Consider the following 18,218-nt stretch of genomic DNA (forward strand, 5'->3'; position numbering starts at 1 on the left):
GTTATTTCTTAACCACCACATGTTTATTTACAATATTTACAATTGTTCAATGGTCACACAGACCCAAATAATGTGCACAAACCCCAACACAGTCCTGGCCACTCAAATGCCTCTCTTCGGGCCGCCTCCACTCTCTTCTGCCTTGTCCTCCTTCCACCCGACTCTAGCCCTGAATGAATGGAGACGGCCCCTTTTAAACAGTCCCAGGTGTTCCCGGCATTCCTCTGCTGGCCACGCCCCAGCATGGCGGAAGTGCCGGCTGTCCTCCCGGCAGCTCTCCGGGTGCCATCCTAAATCTTCCCCCCAGCACTTCCTGGTGTGGTGGAAGTGCTGGGGTAACAGGTCCCCAAGGCATTGGGGCGCCTCCTGGCGGTGACCACGGGCCCCTACAGGGTGGAGCTTCCATGCCCTGTACCCGTGGCCCCCAGAGCAACCAGGAAGGCGGCCCCCACGTGATCCAGGGTGGGCTCTGACCCTCTTCCGGTCCCTCACGGCGTCCCGGCCGGGTCGTTGCCCCTGGCATCCCTGACACTGAATATCTGACGGCTGTTAACTAGCAGACCAAGGCTGGCAAAATCCCATCACCACCTCCTCGCGGTGCCGGCTGGAAACAACGACCCCATGGGAAGTTGGCCAACGGTGAGGGTCGTCGACGTCAGGCGGAGCGACGCGCGATCGACGGACCCCCCCCCTCAGTCGCATCATATGCAACAACGGCTCAACATTTGGACGATGATGCTAGGGCGTCCCCTGCAGGCGACGCACGCCGCCCTCGCCTGAGCGCGTGAGAAGTGGACGAAGGCTACCTGCCCAAGGACGGGACAGGCTAAAGAAGCAAGTCCGACCACGACTACGATTACGGTGTGGGACCCTCAACATCGGCACCATGACCGGAAGAAGCCGCGAGTTGGCCGACGCACTCAAGACCCGTCGTGTCGACATCGCCTGTATTCAAGAGACGAAATGGAAAGGATCAAAAGCCAGAGACATCGGCGAAGGCTTCAAACTGTATTACAACGGCGCACAAGCACAAAACGGCGTGGGAATCGTGATCTGCCAGAAGCTACAAGACAACGTCGTAGAAGTCAGCCGAGTCTCAGACCGCCTCATGTCACTCAAGATCGACACTGGCTCAGCCGTGCTCGAAGTTGTATCGTGCTACGCGCCCCAAACCAATTGCCCCGACGACGAGAAAGACCGATTCTGGGAAAGCCTCGACGCCCACCTACGATCATTTGCCCCCGAAGAACACGTAGCTGTCGGTGGCGACCTCAACGGCCACGTGGGTCAAGAGCGAACCGGATACGAACGGGTCCATGGGGCCAAAGGACGAGAGCCCGTAACGGCGATGGCACACGAGCGCTGGACTGCGCAGAGGCCCATGATTTCGCCATAGTCAACACTTTCTTCAAAAAGAAGCAAATGCATCAGATAACATACTCCAGCGGCGGCCGAGACACCCAGATCGACTACTGGCTCTTTCGGAGGTGTCACTTCAACTTGGTCCTGACGTAAAAGTGATCCCATCAACAAACGTCGCCCCCCAACACCGGCTGCTAGTCATGGACCTACACCTAGACCTTGGCCAGCGTCGAATGGTACGAACAACAACCGCCCGAAAAGATCAAATAGTGGAAGCAAGAGCTTACAAAAGAGCTCGCCCGCATGGACGTGGACCCTGACCAGCCAGTAGCGGACACCTGGGATGCCATCTCCAGCCAGATCTCCGAAGCTGCGTCCGCAACCCTTGGACGGACGAAACCGGAAGAAAATTCATCGATAAACAAACATGGTGGTGGAAACGAAGAAGTGCAAGAACCCATCAAAGCGAAGAAGAAAGCCCTGAAGAAGTGGCTCCAGTCCAGAGACGATGAAGACTACCAACAATACAGAACATCCAAGTTGATGGCGAAGAGTGCTGTCGCAAAGCGAAAGCGCTCACTATAGCAAGCTCTACGAGGAGTTGGACACGCCTGGAGGGCGAACAAGATCTATCGCCTTGCCAATATGCCATCGCTCACCCAGGATATCGGCCAGGTCAAGCATATCAGGGACGACCAACACCTAGTCTTACGGACCCGCCCGCCATCCTCCAGCGTTGGAGCGATTACTACTCCAGAGTGAGCAATGAAGAATTCCCACACCCGCCGATCAGCAGTGCCGACCCGCCTCTGGCCCCGTCCGCCAATTACCATCGCAGAAGTCACAACTGCTGTCAAGAAGATGAAGAAGGGAAGGCGACCGGACCTGATGACATTCCTGCTGAAGTGTGGAAGCTGCTTGGGCAACGTGGAGCCGCGACGCTATGCGACCTCTTCAACCAAATCGTCAGAGGAGGCGAAGTCCCCAAGGCCTGGACCACCAGCATAACAGTGCCCATTTGGAAAGGCAAAGGCGACGTGGCCGAGTGCTCCAACTATCGCCCAATCCGCCTCCTATGCCACACAATGAAGATATTCGAGCGGATCTTGGACGCCCGCCTCCGCCATATCGTCACCATCACGCCAAATCAATGCGGCTTTGTCAAAGGCTGTGGAACAACCGATGCAATCCATGCCCCGCCTTCTACTGGAGAAACATCGAGAAAAGAACAAAGGTGTCCATATGGCCTTCCTGGACCTGGAGAAAGCGTTTGATAGAGTGCCTCATGACCTCATCTGGCATGCGTTACGGCGCACGGTGTACCAGAAGCATACGCCAACTGGGTCAAGCTCCTGTACCGCAACGTCACCAGCATGGTCAGGTGCCCAGTGGGAACATCACCGCCCTTCGCCATCAATGTGGGCGTGCACCAGGGATCAGCGCTATCGCCGCTCCTGTTCATTTTGTGTATGGACACAGCAACGGCGGACCTCCAGACCCCCCACCCATGGACGCTGCTGTATGCGGACGACGTCTTCCTCTCGGACGAGACACTCGAAGCCCTACAGCAACAGGCCCAACGGTGGAAGGACCGGTTAGACACCAACGGCATGAAGTTGAATATTAAAAAGACCGAATACATGGAATGTGGCCTGCAAACCGATGGTACCATCAAGATCGGGGAGGAAGACCTGAAGAAGACTACGAATTCAAGTACCTTGGCGCTGTCATCAGCCACGACGGTGACCTGTCACCCGACGTCCGCGCAAGAATCAACGCCGCATGGGCCAAGTGGCGCCAAGTCACTGGCGTGCTCTGCGACCGCCGCATGCCGGACAGCCTGAAGTCAAAAATCTACAAATCAGTGGTCCGCCCAGTTGCCCTATATGGATCAGAGTGCTGGCCAGCCTCTGCGAAGCACGAACAAGCCCTAAGCACCATGGAGATGCGTATGCTTCGCTGGAGCCTGGGCCTAACAAGATGGGACTGTATCATGAACGCCGACATCCGAAGGCGAATGGGCATAGCGCCAATTGTAGAAAAGATGCGAGAGGCAAGGCTGCGGTGGTACGGGCATGTCACCCGAAGTGACCAGAACTCGGTGGCGCGAACGGCAATGCGGCTCGACCCGCAGGACGACGACCACGAGGAAGACCAAAGAAGCGGTGGATGGACCGGATCAGCGAAGACATGAAAATCGCCAATGTCACCCCAGAAGACGCTTTAGACCGAGCCAAATGGAGACGATGTTGCAACAGAGCGGACCCTGCGATCAAGCGGGACACAACGCCAGGATGAAGAAGTTAACTAGCAGACCAGCTTCTCTGTCCAATATGTTTGAGTCTATTTCTTTGTTTAATATTGTCCTGCTGAGAATGAAACAGATGATTTTTTTTCCCTGAGCTAAACTGGATGAAGCACATAAAACTTAAGCCAAAATAAATTAAAATAAGATTAACAATCCATTTCTAAGAAGAGACAAAAATCAAAGTCGAAAAAAGTGGTCAAACCAAATGAAGCTCACAAGAAGCACTATAACAAAAGATTTATTTAGGAAGATGGTATCTGCAGATCGGATGAAAAAAGAACCATGGCTTACTTTTTATCCTATCTCATCATGGGTCATGACCCCAGATGCCACACCCCTAGCAACATGGTAAGCAGAAACAACAACAGTTCCCAAAATGGCAGTGATATAAAGACCCAAAAAAATAGCTATCAAGACCAAATGAAATCACATAAAACCTAGTCATGACAAATACATTACTATTTATTTGTTATATTAACTTTTTTATTTCTTTACAGTTTTGATCAAAAGAACTCCAATGAATTCCCAACATTTTAACCAAGGTCAAAAACTCCACATCAGACAATATTATGGGATCATCCATAAACACTTAGTTTGTGAAATGGTAACTAAGGAGGCCATGGCATGGAGATTACTTAGTTGTCAGGCTCACAAAGCGACATTGGGCCTGTAGTCCATATCATAATATCAGACATCAAATTCACTTTGCTTTTTTTGGTTACTTAAAAAGAACAGAGAACACAGAAATATAATAAATCAACCAAGAATTGAGGGGTTATGTCACCTTATGTCACCTTACCAAAGTGGTTTACACTAAATACAAAACTAGACAAGAAAAGGCCAGATTTTCAAATCATGAACTTAAAGGATCACAGACTCTTGCTCACTAACTGATTCTGAGTAATAAGTAAATGTTGCGTACGAACGCTTCCACGCTCAAATCGCTTATGTATAAAACCTAAACTTGGCGTAAAGCCACGCACATTTTCATGGTAGCTCCAACCCTGGCGTACGCAAGTTCTCCGCTCGGTTTTGCAAACTGTCGGCACCCAGCATCAAAGAGGTGCTACTGTTCCAGTGTGGTTACCCTTTCTTTTTTAGATCCACACCCCTGATGCGGCTTTATTATATACACTGAAACCAATTGCATATTGTTTATTAGTGTAATGCATCTGATTGTAATTAACTTGTAACAATATAATGGTCCAGGGAATAGCCAAAGTATTCCAAATACCATAGCTGCTTTAGCGTTGTTACTCTCTCTGCACCTTCTTTTTCTTCTTTCAGCTGCTCCCGTTAGGAGTTGCCACAGCGGATTATCTTTTTCCATATTACTCTCACTGCACCACTCAGAGTATTTATATCACTGTATCTGAGTGTGGCATCACAGCTCTACAGCAGCTGATCAGAAAAAGAATTATTAGTGTACAGCATTAAGCACATGCTGCCTATTTGATCTGCTCTCATATGGCAAACGCTTCAGGGCCTTTTCTGTATGGACCTCGCGGTTCAGAAACAGTTTCATCCCAAGAACTCTAAACGCACTCAATCAGTCCATCAATTGCTCCTTGTAGAACTGTTTGTACTTATTTTTTTTCTCCTTTTTATTAATTTTATTGCAATCCATACAAAGCAATCAAATTTTTACAAAAGAAAAATTAAGTTAAGAACAAATCAATCCCCACCCTGAGGGAGAGAGCAAGCCAAACGTAAATTTAAGGCTTGTAAACATACCTAAATTAATAAATTCTCTGTGCTTTATGAACTTATTTTAAAATATTACTGATTAGATCCTGCCATGTTTTGAAAAAGTCTGTACGATCCTCTAACTGAGTATTTGATTTTTTCTAATTTCAAATAATATAACACATCGGTTTCCCACTGACTGAGTTTGGGTTCTTTCAGTTAATCAGAATAAGTCTGCATGCCAAAAGTGTAGTGAATGCAATCACAATTTGTTTGTCCTTCTTCACTTTAATCCCTCTGGAAGAACCCCAAACACAGCTGTTAATGGGTTAGGAGGGATTGTGAGTCCAAGGCTGTCTGAATTAAAAATTTTTGTCCAGAATAATGTTAATTTGGTGCAGGCCCAAAACATGTGACCCAGTGAGGCTGGGACTTGGTTGCAATTTTCGCATGTTGGATCATGCCCTGGAAACATTTTGGAGAGTTTTAGTCGAGACAGATGTGCTCGATATATAATTTTGAGTTGTATAATTGTATGCTTTGCGCATATGGAGCTCGAGTGAATTCTCTGCATTGCTACTTTCCACTCCTTTTCTGATATATTAATTGAGAGATCTTTTTCCCAGTGTCCTCTTGGATCTTTGAAAGGAGGGATTGTAAAATGATTTTATATATTGTAGAGATGGAGTCTAAGTTCTTGAGATTGAGCAATATTTTTTCCAGCATGGATGAGGGTGCAAGATGAGGAAAATCTGGAAGGTTCTGTTTAACAAAGTTCCTGATTTGAAGATAGTGAAAGAAATGTGTAGCTGGAATGTTAAATTTGGAATGTAATTGTTCATAGGATGCAAAGACGTTGTCTATATAAAGATCTCTAAGCAAGTTAATTCCAAATTTTTCCAGATATTAAAACTGCATATGTTTGTGAAGGTTGAAAGAGGTGGTTCTCTTGCAGAGGTGCCACAGATAGAAGCTTCTCCGTCTTAAAATGCTTTCTACATTGGTTCCAGATTCTAAGTGAGTGGAGCACAATTGGGTTATTAGTGTATTGCCGATAACGTGTGTTTATTGGAGCACAGAGCAAGGAATACAAAGAAGTACTGCAGGATTTTACTTCTATTGCGGTCCAAGCCTGTGTATGTTCTTCTATTTGTGTCCAGGTTCTTATCGCCTGTATATTTGCTGCCCAGTAATAAAACTGGAAGTTAGGTAGAGCCATGCCGCCTTCTGCCTTTTGTCTTTGTAGGGTCGCTCTTTTGATGCGTGGATGTTTTGAATTCCAAATAAATGAGGTTATTGTTGAATCTAATTGCTTAAAGAATGATTTATTAATGTATATTGGATGTTTTGAAATAAAAAGGAGCTTAGGAAGAATATTCATCTTAACAGTGTTAATTCTTCCAGCTAGTGTGAGATGAAGGGTTGACCATCTATGCAAGTCTTGTTTAATTTTTTCCATGCAGACGCAAATTTTGTTGATAAGAGCTTTATGTTTACTTGTGATGTTTACCCCTAGGTATTTAAACTGTTCTGCAATGATAAAAGGTAGGGTATCTAATCTAATATTATATGCTTGAGAATTCACTGGAAAGAGTACACTTTTATTCAGATTAATTCTGAGACCAGAGATCTTTTGAAATTCTGTGAGTGCTGCTAAGACTGCAGGCACAGAATTTTCTGGGTCCGATATATACAGTACCATATCATCTGCATATAATGAGATTTTCTGTTCCAGTCCTTCTCTGCTAATCCCCTTTATCTGATCAGTATTTCGACAATGTATTGCCAGTGGTTCAATGGCAATCGCAAACAGCGATCCTTGTCTAGTGCCACGTTCTAGTTTAAAGTAGTCTGAGCAAATGTTGATGCAAACTGAAGCTTCTGGGTTAGTATACAGTAATTTAATCCATGCACAAATGTTTGGGCCAAACCCAAACTTCTCCAATGTAGTAAAAGGTATTTCCATTCAATCATGTCGAATGCTTTTTCTGCATCCAACAATAATAATATTTATGGTGTTTTTGATTTAGTTGGTGAGTATATTACATTAAACAGGCGTCGAAGATTTGAAGATAAGTGCCGGCCCCTAATAAATCCAGTTTGGTCTTGTGATATTACCGAGGGAGCACTTTCTCCATCCTTCTAGCTATGATTTTAGAGAGTATTTTAACGTCGTTATTCAGAAGTGAAATTGGTCTGTATGATGCACATTGTAATAAGTCCTTATTTTGTTTTGGAAAACAGTGATTAGTGCTTGGCGAAAGGTTTGTGGAAGAGATTGGTTATCTCTGGCTTCTGTAAATGTTGCTAGTAGGAGGGGAGCTAGCTGAGTGGAGAATTTCTTGTAAAATTCTGCAGGGTAGCCATCAGGGCCTGCTGCTTTCCACCTTGGAGTGACTTTATAGCATCTAGTAATTCTGATAACACCAGAGGTTTATCAAGTTCCTCCGCACTAAAAGTGTCTATTTGTGGTATCTGTAATGTATCCAGAAATGCATTAGATTGTGTATTGTCTTCTTTAACTCAGTAGTATATAGGGATTTATAGTAGTCTCTGAAAGTGTGCATTATATTTTTGTGTTTGACGATGTTATCTCCATTAGTTAGTAAGTGGGTCTCCTGTAAAAATACTATTTTAGCATTTAGACCTGTTAGGTGAGAGAGTACTTTCTTTCTCTTTAATTTGTGATTCAGGCCTTTAACATTCTAGCTTACGAAGTTAACTGTCCCATCATGGAGAAACTGATTCTGAGTTTTTGATGTCATTTTATAGTCTTAACTGGAAGTGAGACAGCTTTGGCCTTAATTTCCTATTTCCCCTAGAGTTGTTGCCATGCAGCTTATTATTACGTTGGTAGTTATAATTATAAAGATTTAGAGGATAGATTAGGTATAGATCAAGCCTGCTCCCTTTCTCTCCCCCTTAACCCCCCACCCTCCCTTTTTGCCTCCCCAAGGTAGGCTAAAGCCCACTTCACACACTCCCAGTCCTCTGACATACCCAGAGACAGAGCATGTCCAAAGCAAAACAAGCCCCCTTGCAGCGGCATTTTAGGGTTAAAAGATATCTATTACTAATATAATCTAAAAAAAAAAAAAGAATTTTGCACTTAAAATATATATATAGTCTTCAGCAATTTTAGTGCATTAAGATGATACACCCAGATAATAAACCCGGGGGGTGATGTTAAAAATGTGTCCAGAATAAGCATAACAAGTCTTAATGCAGTAATAGCAGTAACAATAAACCAAGGGTATGATATTGAACAGTCTCGTTTAGGGTAGAGATGAAATAATTAGCTAAAAAAAAAATAAAAAAAAGAAAAGAGAAAAAAGAAAAAGTAATTAAGCACAATAAAACATAAATAGATAGCGGCCTAGTAATACTAAGTAATAATGAGAATATATGAGAATATATGCTGATGAAAACCCATACTTTAAACAAATAGATCAGACAGTAGATTATTAATCCTTGCTTTATCATTAACCGCCATGACTCACTATTATGTATCAGAATAGTCCCGGGATCAGCTTTCTTAATTCCTTTTTAGCTTCTTCCTTGCTAGCGAAGACATAGAATTGACCCTGCCTTTCCACTTTCAGATACAAGAGGCTGTATTTGACGCTGGCTTGCCGTAACCGCTGTTTAATGTTGTAGAAGGCTGCGCATTTAGTAGCTGTTGCTGGAGAAAAGTCAGAGAAGATATGAATGTGGTTATTTTCATATATAATATCTTCCTTGTTTCTGAGGAGTGCCATCACCTCTAGCTTAAATGATAATCTTTCAAAACGAATTATAATAGATCTGAGTCTGGGTCTAACGGTGTTTGATCCACGTACACAGTAAGCCGCTGCTATCTCAGATTCTCCTTTAAAGTCGTCCCCGATTATTTTAGAAAAAAAATTTCACAGGGTTTGAACTTTCTCGATTCTCAGGCAGACCTTCAATTCTGACATTATATCTTCTGCTTCCATCTTCCAAAGCAGCCAGTCTGTCTCCGAATTTTTTGCATTCGAAGCTGAACTTGCACTACAGTTAGAATATTGCAAAACCTGAGCCACTTTATAAAGCGCATATTTACATATGATGACGATATCATTTTTAAGATGAATTGCAGCAAAATATGTTAATTATATTATACAGGTAAAACTTTAACTTCATTTAAATAATCTATATTGTTAAGTAGCAAAATACCCGCGCTTCGCAGCGGAGAAGTAGTGTGTTAAAGAAGTTATGAAAAAGAAAAGGAAACATTTTAAAAATAACGTAACATGATTGTCAATGTAATTGTTTTGTCACTGTTATGAGTGTTGCTGTCATCTATACTAATAAAAGGCAAAGCCCTCACTCACTGACTCACTCACTCACTCACTGACTCATCACTAATTCTCCAACTTCCCGTGTGGGTGTAAGGCTGAAATTTGGCAGGTTGATTCCTTACAGCTTCCTTACAAAAGTTGGGCAGGTTTTATATCGAAATTCTACGCGTAATGGTCATAACTGGAAGCAGTTTTTCTCCATTTACTGTAATGGAGATGAGCTTCAACGCCGTGGGGGTGGAGTTTCGTGTGACATCATCACGCATCCCACGTAATCACGCAGTACATAGAAAACCAGGAAGACCTCAAAAAAGCGCTTAAGAAAACATGCATTATATAATTGAGAAGGCAGCGAAACAATAAGAAGCGAGCGAGTGACATATACAACCATATTGATGAGTTCTGCTACTTCGGAAACAAAGCACGATGTAAACCTACACTTTAAATTAAGTTCATAGACAGGCTGCCGCTGGCGTTTGTAATTTAGTGCCTGCCCATATAAGGCCATCCGTCAGCGGCAATCCAATAGCAAACTGCCACGGGTAAATATTCATGGGTGAAGGACTGTGCTTATGGAGAGGAAGATGAGATGGTCATGGTGGTGTTTGACACAAACTCAGCGAAACTGCGAGAGAAAGTTTTAAGTGCCAGGACTAAGGTAACATTAAATACAGCCATGGACATAGCAGGAGATGGCACCAGCACAGCTGGGAACCTTCAATGCATGTACACCGAGTGGCTCACGTGAACTGACGCAGTGCACAGATAAAAGGCAACAGTTCCAAAGAGCGCTGAACAAAACCAATTACACAATTGAAAAGGCAGCAAAAATATGAAGCGCCTGATAAGCATATTCATAAATCCAGCTACTGCGGAAACAAAGCACACGGTGGAAAAGTCAATGTCCCGCTAAAGGAAGACAGTGTAAAAAAACCGTGCATGCAGTGTGTCAGGTCTCAGATAAAGAAGAAGACGAGCTGTTTATTGATGCAGTAAGAAACGAATCGATGAATGAAACCTGTCATCTTTACAACGATTGACAAACACGGAATGTAACTTGAACACAACACATCCTACAAATACGAACCTGATTGAAAGAAATAATGATAATCAAATCCTTGATGACAGCAACACTCAGTAACACTCACAAAACAATTACTGTATATTGACAGTCATGTTACGTTATTTTTAAAATGTTCCCTTTTCTTTTTCTACCTTTTTTAACACACTACTTCTCTCTGCGATCGCGGGTATATATATATGTATATATATATACCGATCTACATACTCGAATAATGGATACTTTATTCGCCATCAATGATTGTTTTGGTAAAGCCATACTCAGTGTATTCATTAGATGAACGGTAAAAAAGTAAGAGCGAGGGAGGATGACTCATTGAGGCATGCAGGCTGTAGTGCGCGTCAACTCTATCTGAATTGCGCGATCACATTTGAAAAATATATCTTTTCAAGTTCTATTTAGTCCATATGTGTCAAACTCAAGGGCGGGCCACATCCGCCCGGCGTGTAATTATATCCGCCCGAGATCATTTTATATACTGTATTATTGTTATTAATGGCCCGGGTATATGAAGCGCTGGTAACACAATAAACTACAGATCCCATAATGCAGCGCTTCAGCTGCCTTGCCGAACACTCACCGCGTTAATCAAGTCTACCTTATGATGCTGCAAGTTATTGCGATGCTAGAGTTATTGCGCACTGAGTTTGCACGGCGCTTTGGTGACTTTGAAGAACAAAAAAAGTCCATCTACATGCGGCTCGAACCTTGTGCATGTTTGGTAGCACATATCTGTGTGAGAAGCTCTTCTCAGTGATAAAGACTAACAAAACAGCACACAGGAGTCGCCTCACTGATGAGCACCTGCAATCCATCCTGAGAATCTCCACAACACAGAACCTCACAGCAAACAGAAACGAACTTGTGGCCAAAAAAAGATGCCAGGCGTCCAGCTCTAAAATGACATATGAGCAAAGACAACTGAATGATTTGATTTGTTATTGCACGTAAGAGCGGAGTCAACCGTTTTAACAAACAGCGTATTGCACTGATACGAAATAGCTGTGTGTGTATATATGTAGATATGTATGTATATGTATATATATGTTTATATATGTGTGTGTGTATGTATGTATATATATATGTATTTGTGTGTATATATGTGTGTGTATGTATGTATTTGTGTGTATATATGTGTGTGTATATATGTAGATATATATGTATGTATATATGTGTATATGTATAGATATGTATATATATATATGTTTATGTGTGTGTGTAAATATATATATATATATGTATATATATATATATATATATATATATATATGACAACAACACTCATCACTCACAACAGTGACAAAACAATTACATTGACAATCAGGTTACGTTATTTTCAAAATGTTTTCTTTTCTTTTCATTGCTTCTTTAACACACTACTTCTCCGCTGCGAAGCGCGGGTATTTTGCTAGTATATATATATATACACACACACACACACATATAAACATATATACATATAAATATAAACATATCTACATATACACATATCTACACATACACATATCTATATATATATAATCTACATATATACACATATCAACATATATATACACATACATATACATACATACATACACACACACATATACATACATACATACAGATAAATATACTGTACATATATATACACTGTGGACTTGAACCGGACACATACAGGCAGACATGTTGTTACTCACCACCACACGTTTATTATTTACAATATTTACACAATAAAGTCACACAGACTCAGTCCATTTAGTGCACAAATACCCCAACACACAGTCCTGGCCACAAAATGCCTTCTTCTCGGGCCGCCTACACTCTCCTCTCTTGCCTCATCCTCTTCCACCTGACTCTTACCTCGAATGAAGGGAGACTGCCCCTTTTATTCTCTCCCGGATGAGCTCCAGGTGGCTCCCGGTGTGGCGGAAGTGCTGAGGGAACAGGTCCCCAAGGCATTGGGCGCCTCCTGGCGGTGACCATGGGCCCCTGCAGGGTGGGGCTTCCATGCCCTTAACCCGTGGCCCCCAGAGCAACCAGGAAGGCAGCCCCCATGTGATCCAGGGTGGGCGCAGACCCACATCCGGTCCCTCACGTGTCCCGGCCGGGTTGTTGGCCCTGGCATCCCTGACAACACACATACACATACATACATACATACATACACACACACACACATATATATATATATATATATACACACACACAGACACATATATACTGTACATATATATATAGTAATAACTGTACATATCTACATATATATACACAAATATATATATATATACACATACATACATACATACATATACTGTATATCTACATATATATATATATATACTGTATATAGCAAAATCCCTGAACGCTTCGCAGCGACAAAGAACTGCTTTTAAATTTTTATTAAGAAGAAAAGAAAACCTTTTTAAACTTAGGGAAAATATACCAATAACTATTTGTTAAGGATCTCTTTGTATACCACGTTGTCAGTTCAGCACTCCGGTTATAATATGACCAAGCTGTGCACTGAGATTGCTTTAGAGAATGCAACGTATAGTTTTGTCCAGGAGAAAAGCAATGTTGCCTCAAATCAATGGCAACCTTTTGTAGGGTCTGTCCCTGAGACTTATTAATTGTCATCGCGAAGCAGAGCCTTACTGGAAATTTGAGGCATTTCAATTGAAATGGGAGATCAGAGGGTATAATGGTGATGCGAGGAATACATTCAGAGTGTGGCGCTCTGCTGTTTTTTTGTTTAGCTGCCTTCACACAGCTTCTCCGCTGATTTATAAACGAACACCATATGAGGCCGTCGTTTCTCCTTGCTACGCAATTCTGTACTGTTTTATTGTTCGTTTATTACGATTGTTATAGTTATTGTGTAGCTATTCGAGAGTTACTTTACTGTTCAGGTACCCATTTCCTTTATTTAATTCGCGGCTTGTACGCTATTTTTTGTTTGTTTATTACGATTATAGATATTTATTGATTCCCTTCTTTAGCTGACTGCCTGCTCATATAAGGCACTCCACTGGTTTTTTGTGAAGCAGCCTTTACATAGCTTCTCCGGAGAAAAGCAATCTTGCCTGAAATCAATGGCAACCTTTTGTAGGGTCTGTCCTTGAGACTTATTAATTGTCATCGCGAAGGAGAGCCTTACTGGAAATTGGAGGCATCTGAATTGAAATGGGAGATCAGAGGGTATAAAGGAGATGCGAGGAATACATTGAGTGTGGAGAAACTCTAGAGACAGCGTGTGTATTAACTTGTGGATTTTTCTGTGAGTATTTGGTGGCAGTGTGACGAAGTTGCTTCCGCAAGACCGCGTTAGCTGTGGAGCTCAGCTCGGAGCATATTCTTTTCCTACCTTGTCAATTGTGTAATGAGTTTTTTGAACAGGTTTGATGCATGGAAGTGATCACTCGTACTGCGTTCAGTCAGTTCACGTGAGCTGCTCTATTGTGTGATGTTGCGATGTCCATGGCTTTATTTAATGTTATCTAAGACCCGGCACTTAAAAGTTTCTCGCTACAGCAATTTTAACTCCGTTACAAAGTGATCCAAAGTCTCGTTTATACTTCGTGTCTTCTCATTAAACTTGTATCTTGCGAAAAAATTATTCAGCGTTTTTCTTCAGCACTCTTTGGGAGCTCTTCCTTGTTTTCTACGCACTGCGGTCACAGTCAGTTCACGTGATTATGTGGGTGGCGTGATGATGTCACATGCAGCTCCGCCCCCCACGGCCATCGAGCTAAATTCCATTACAGTATATGGAGAAAAATAGGTTCCAGTTATGACCATTACGTGTAGAATTTCGAAATGAAACCTGCCCAACTTTTGTCAGTAAGCTGTAAGGAATGAGCCTGCCAGTGAGTGAGAGAGTGAGGGCTTTGCCTTTTATTAGTATAGATAATTAAACATGTGAGGAGACGGTTGGCGCTCCATTCACGGACTGTTCCTGCCTCGCGCTGTATTCTTGCTGGTGCTGGTGCGACACTGGAAGGATAGATTAATAGAATAATTAAACACGTACTATGAAAATATTTCAATGTTCCTTAAAAGTTTTGAAGAATCAGTGTTCTAAGCTTATAGATGGCTTAATGTCTATTACAGAGCTAATTGTGTGGTGATTGGGTATTTGGAGAAAGAAAAGTAAGGACAGGAATTGGGGGTTAGTATGTTTGAAAGAGACAGTACTGCTACAATAAAGTATTTCATCGAAGGTCGCGCACAGCGCAGCAAGCATCTTGCCTGAGACATGAAGAATCACTGCGCCACCGTGTTCCCATGTTTAATAACATGCTTTAACTCCTATCATCATGAAAATGATATGATGTACACATCTCAGTATTTTAATTATTAAGAGAGCTGTAATATCATGAATTTAATGGATTCTGTGTCCTGTTGGAGGAAGAAAAAGCCGGTTTAAGAAGCAAGTAGTGATTCACACACACAGAGCACATAGAAGATCAAATACAAAACAAAGCATTTAATGTACTACTTTAGTTACGATGGGATTTGAGAAACTAGTAAATTAAACGATTTTAAGATGAAGTTTATGATGTTCTACTTTAATGACAAAATAAACTACGTGATTAAAGTGTAAATTTAGAGATTAAAGTTGACATTTCATGCTTTTGCCCCACTGTGTGCCTTTTGTTTTCTCTGTACCCTAATAAGCTTTCATATGACACTCAGACGATGGCCTATGACTCACCTTTTCATGGCGACTTTGATATGTGACATGTTATAGTGTGAGTTCTGCGCACAGCGTTATACATGAGGCCCCTGATCTTAGGGTATTTCCACCTTGTTTCCTGATCTGCTGCCCAACAATTCTATCATACTTCATCTTCAAGACTGAATCATTGCTCCATCTAATTTCCAAAACATGGGGCTTACTAGATTTTTACGGTGTTTCTACATCTGCTGTGGTTCTTTGATTGGTGATGAAAATGCATGTGTTAGGAGTTGTCCACAGTAGCTTCAGACCACCGTGGCTACGTAACCACACGGTAATACCCAAACTATTCTGAAGCAACGTTTGCACTGTTTTGTGTTTTTTGTATCTCACACCCTCATACACCTTTATAGTAACAGCATCCCATATCCACAATTCAGCGTTCAATCAGAAGAAAATATGAAGCTGGTTTTAAATTAAACATCATTGAAGTAGTGAAAGAAAATGGTAACTGAGCTGCCGCCACAAAATTCGATGCATCTGAGAAACTGATGCAAGATTTGAGGAGGCAAGAAGATGTAAAAAAAATGTGTAGCATTTTTGAATGGGCGTATAAGTCAGGGACTGATTTTAAAATAGATTTTTCGGGTTACAAGACCCGACTTATATGTGAATATATACCGTACAGTAATCCATTTGAGGACTGAATGGATCCAAACAGATTACAGCAACATCAAGGCAGGATTTTAGACCCATCTCTAACCTGCCTTTCTTAAGTAAAGTTCTGGAGAAGGCAGTCATTATGCAGTTAAATGACCACCTAAATAAACATGCTATTCTTGATAAGTTTCAGTTGGGTTTTAGAACAAATCAAAGCACAGAAACTGCACTCATTAAAGTAGTAAATGATTTGCGGGTGAATGCAGACAGAGGCCGTTTATCTGTTCTCATCCTCTTAGATCTGAGTGCTGCATTTGACACCATTGATCATAATATTCTTGGAAATCGCCTTAGTCAATGGGTGGGCCTCTCTGGCAGTGTCTTAAATTGGTTTGAATCCTACCTGACAGGGAGAAAATTCTTTTTTAGTTGTGGTAATTACAACTCAAAGACACATGATATCCAATATGGTGTTCCACAAGGCTCTATCCTGGGTCTGCTGCTCTTCTCAATCTACATGCTTCCGTTAGGTCAGATTATCTCAGGGCACAACGTGAGCTACCACATCTATGCTGATGACACACAGCTGTACTTATCAATAGCACTTGGTGACCCCAATTCTCTTGATTCACTAGGACAATGTCTGACTTGTATCTCAGAATGGATGAATAGTAACTTTCTCAAGTTAAATAAAGAGAAAACTGAAATCTTAGTGATTGGCAATAATGGATACAATGAGGCTATTAGAAATAAACTGGATACATTAGAATTAAAATTCAAGACGGAGGTAAAAAGCTTAGGGGTAATTGTTGACTGTAATCTGAATTTTAAATCGCATATTAATCAGATCACTAGGACAGCATTTTTTCACTTAAGAAACATAAGTAAAGTTAGACCTCTTATATCATTGAAAGATGCTGAGAAATTAATTCACGCTTTTGTTTTCAGTAGACTAGATTACTGTAACGCACTCCTCTCAGGACTACCCAAAAAAGACATAAATCGTTTGCAACTAGTGCAGAATGCAGCTGCTAGAATCCTAACTAGGAAAAGAAAATTCGAGCACATCTCTCCAGTTTTGATGTCACTACACTGGTTACCTGTGTCATTCAGGATTGACTTTAAAATTCTGCTTATGGTTTATAAAGCCTTAAATAATCTCGCCCCATCTTATATATCAGAATGTCTGACACCTTATATTCCAAATCGTAACCTTAGATCCTCAAATGAGTGTCTCCTTAGAATTCCAAGAACAAAACTTAAAAGAAGTGGTGAGGCGGCCTTCTGCTGTTATGCACCTAAAATCTGGAATAGCCTGCCAATAGGAATTCACCGGGCAAATACAGTGGGGCACTTTAAAACACTGCTGAAAACACATTACTTTAACATGGCCTTTTTATAACTTCACTTTAACTTAATCCTGATACTCTGTATGTTCAGTTCATCATAATAACTATTCATGGTGGCTCTAAAATCTGTACTGACCCCTACTCTCTCTTCTGTTTCTTTTTCCGGTTTCTTTGTGGTGGTGACCTGCGCCACCTCCACCTACTCAAAGCATCATGATGCTCCAACAATGATGGATGGATTAAAAGGCAGAATTCTACGTGACCATCTTCATCAAGCCCTTCCATGAGAATCCTAAATCCAAAGAGGACGGTTTCATTTATGTTAGGTAGAATGCCCAGAGGAGACTGGGCAGTCTAATGGTTTGGAATCTCTACAGATTTTATTTTTTTCTCCAGCCGTCTGGATTTTTTTTTGTTTTTTCTGTCCACCCTGGCCATTGAACCTTACTCTTATTCTATGTTAATTAGTGTTGACTTATTTTCGTACTGTGTCTTTTATTTTTCTATTCTTCATTATGTAAAGCACTTTGAGCTACTTTTTGTATGAAAATGTGCTATATAAATAAATGTTGTTGTTGTTGATTTAATCCTGTGCTATCAAAGGGCGCTTTCACATATACACTCACACACAGTCGTATGGGGACACGTTAGAGATGGAAGAATGTGTAAGGATTTTAACTTGGAACTATAAAGGTGAGACCAAGCAGCTATAACGACTGCATCAGCAAGCTGTAATTTCAAATAAATAATGTTGCAGCTCAAATCAGCTTAACGGTTAGCTGAACAAACAAGC

General features: G+C 41.8%; 1 pseudogene; it reads left to right on the plus strand.

Moving 5' to 3' along the window:
* Window positions 1-621: 621 nt before the first annotated feature.
* Window positions 622-17,673, plus strand: LOC120524490 (annotated as a pseudogene).
* Window positions 17,674-18,218: the final 545 nt, after the last annotated feature.

Source organism: Polypterus senegalus, chromosome 1, assembly GCF_016835505.1.
Source record: "Polypterus senegalus isolate Bchr_013 chromosome 1, ASM1683550v1, whole genome shotgun sequence".
NCBI lineage: Eukaryota > Metazoa > Chordata > Cladistia > Polypteriformes > Polypteridae > Polypterus > Polypterus senegalus.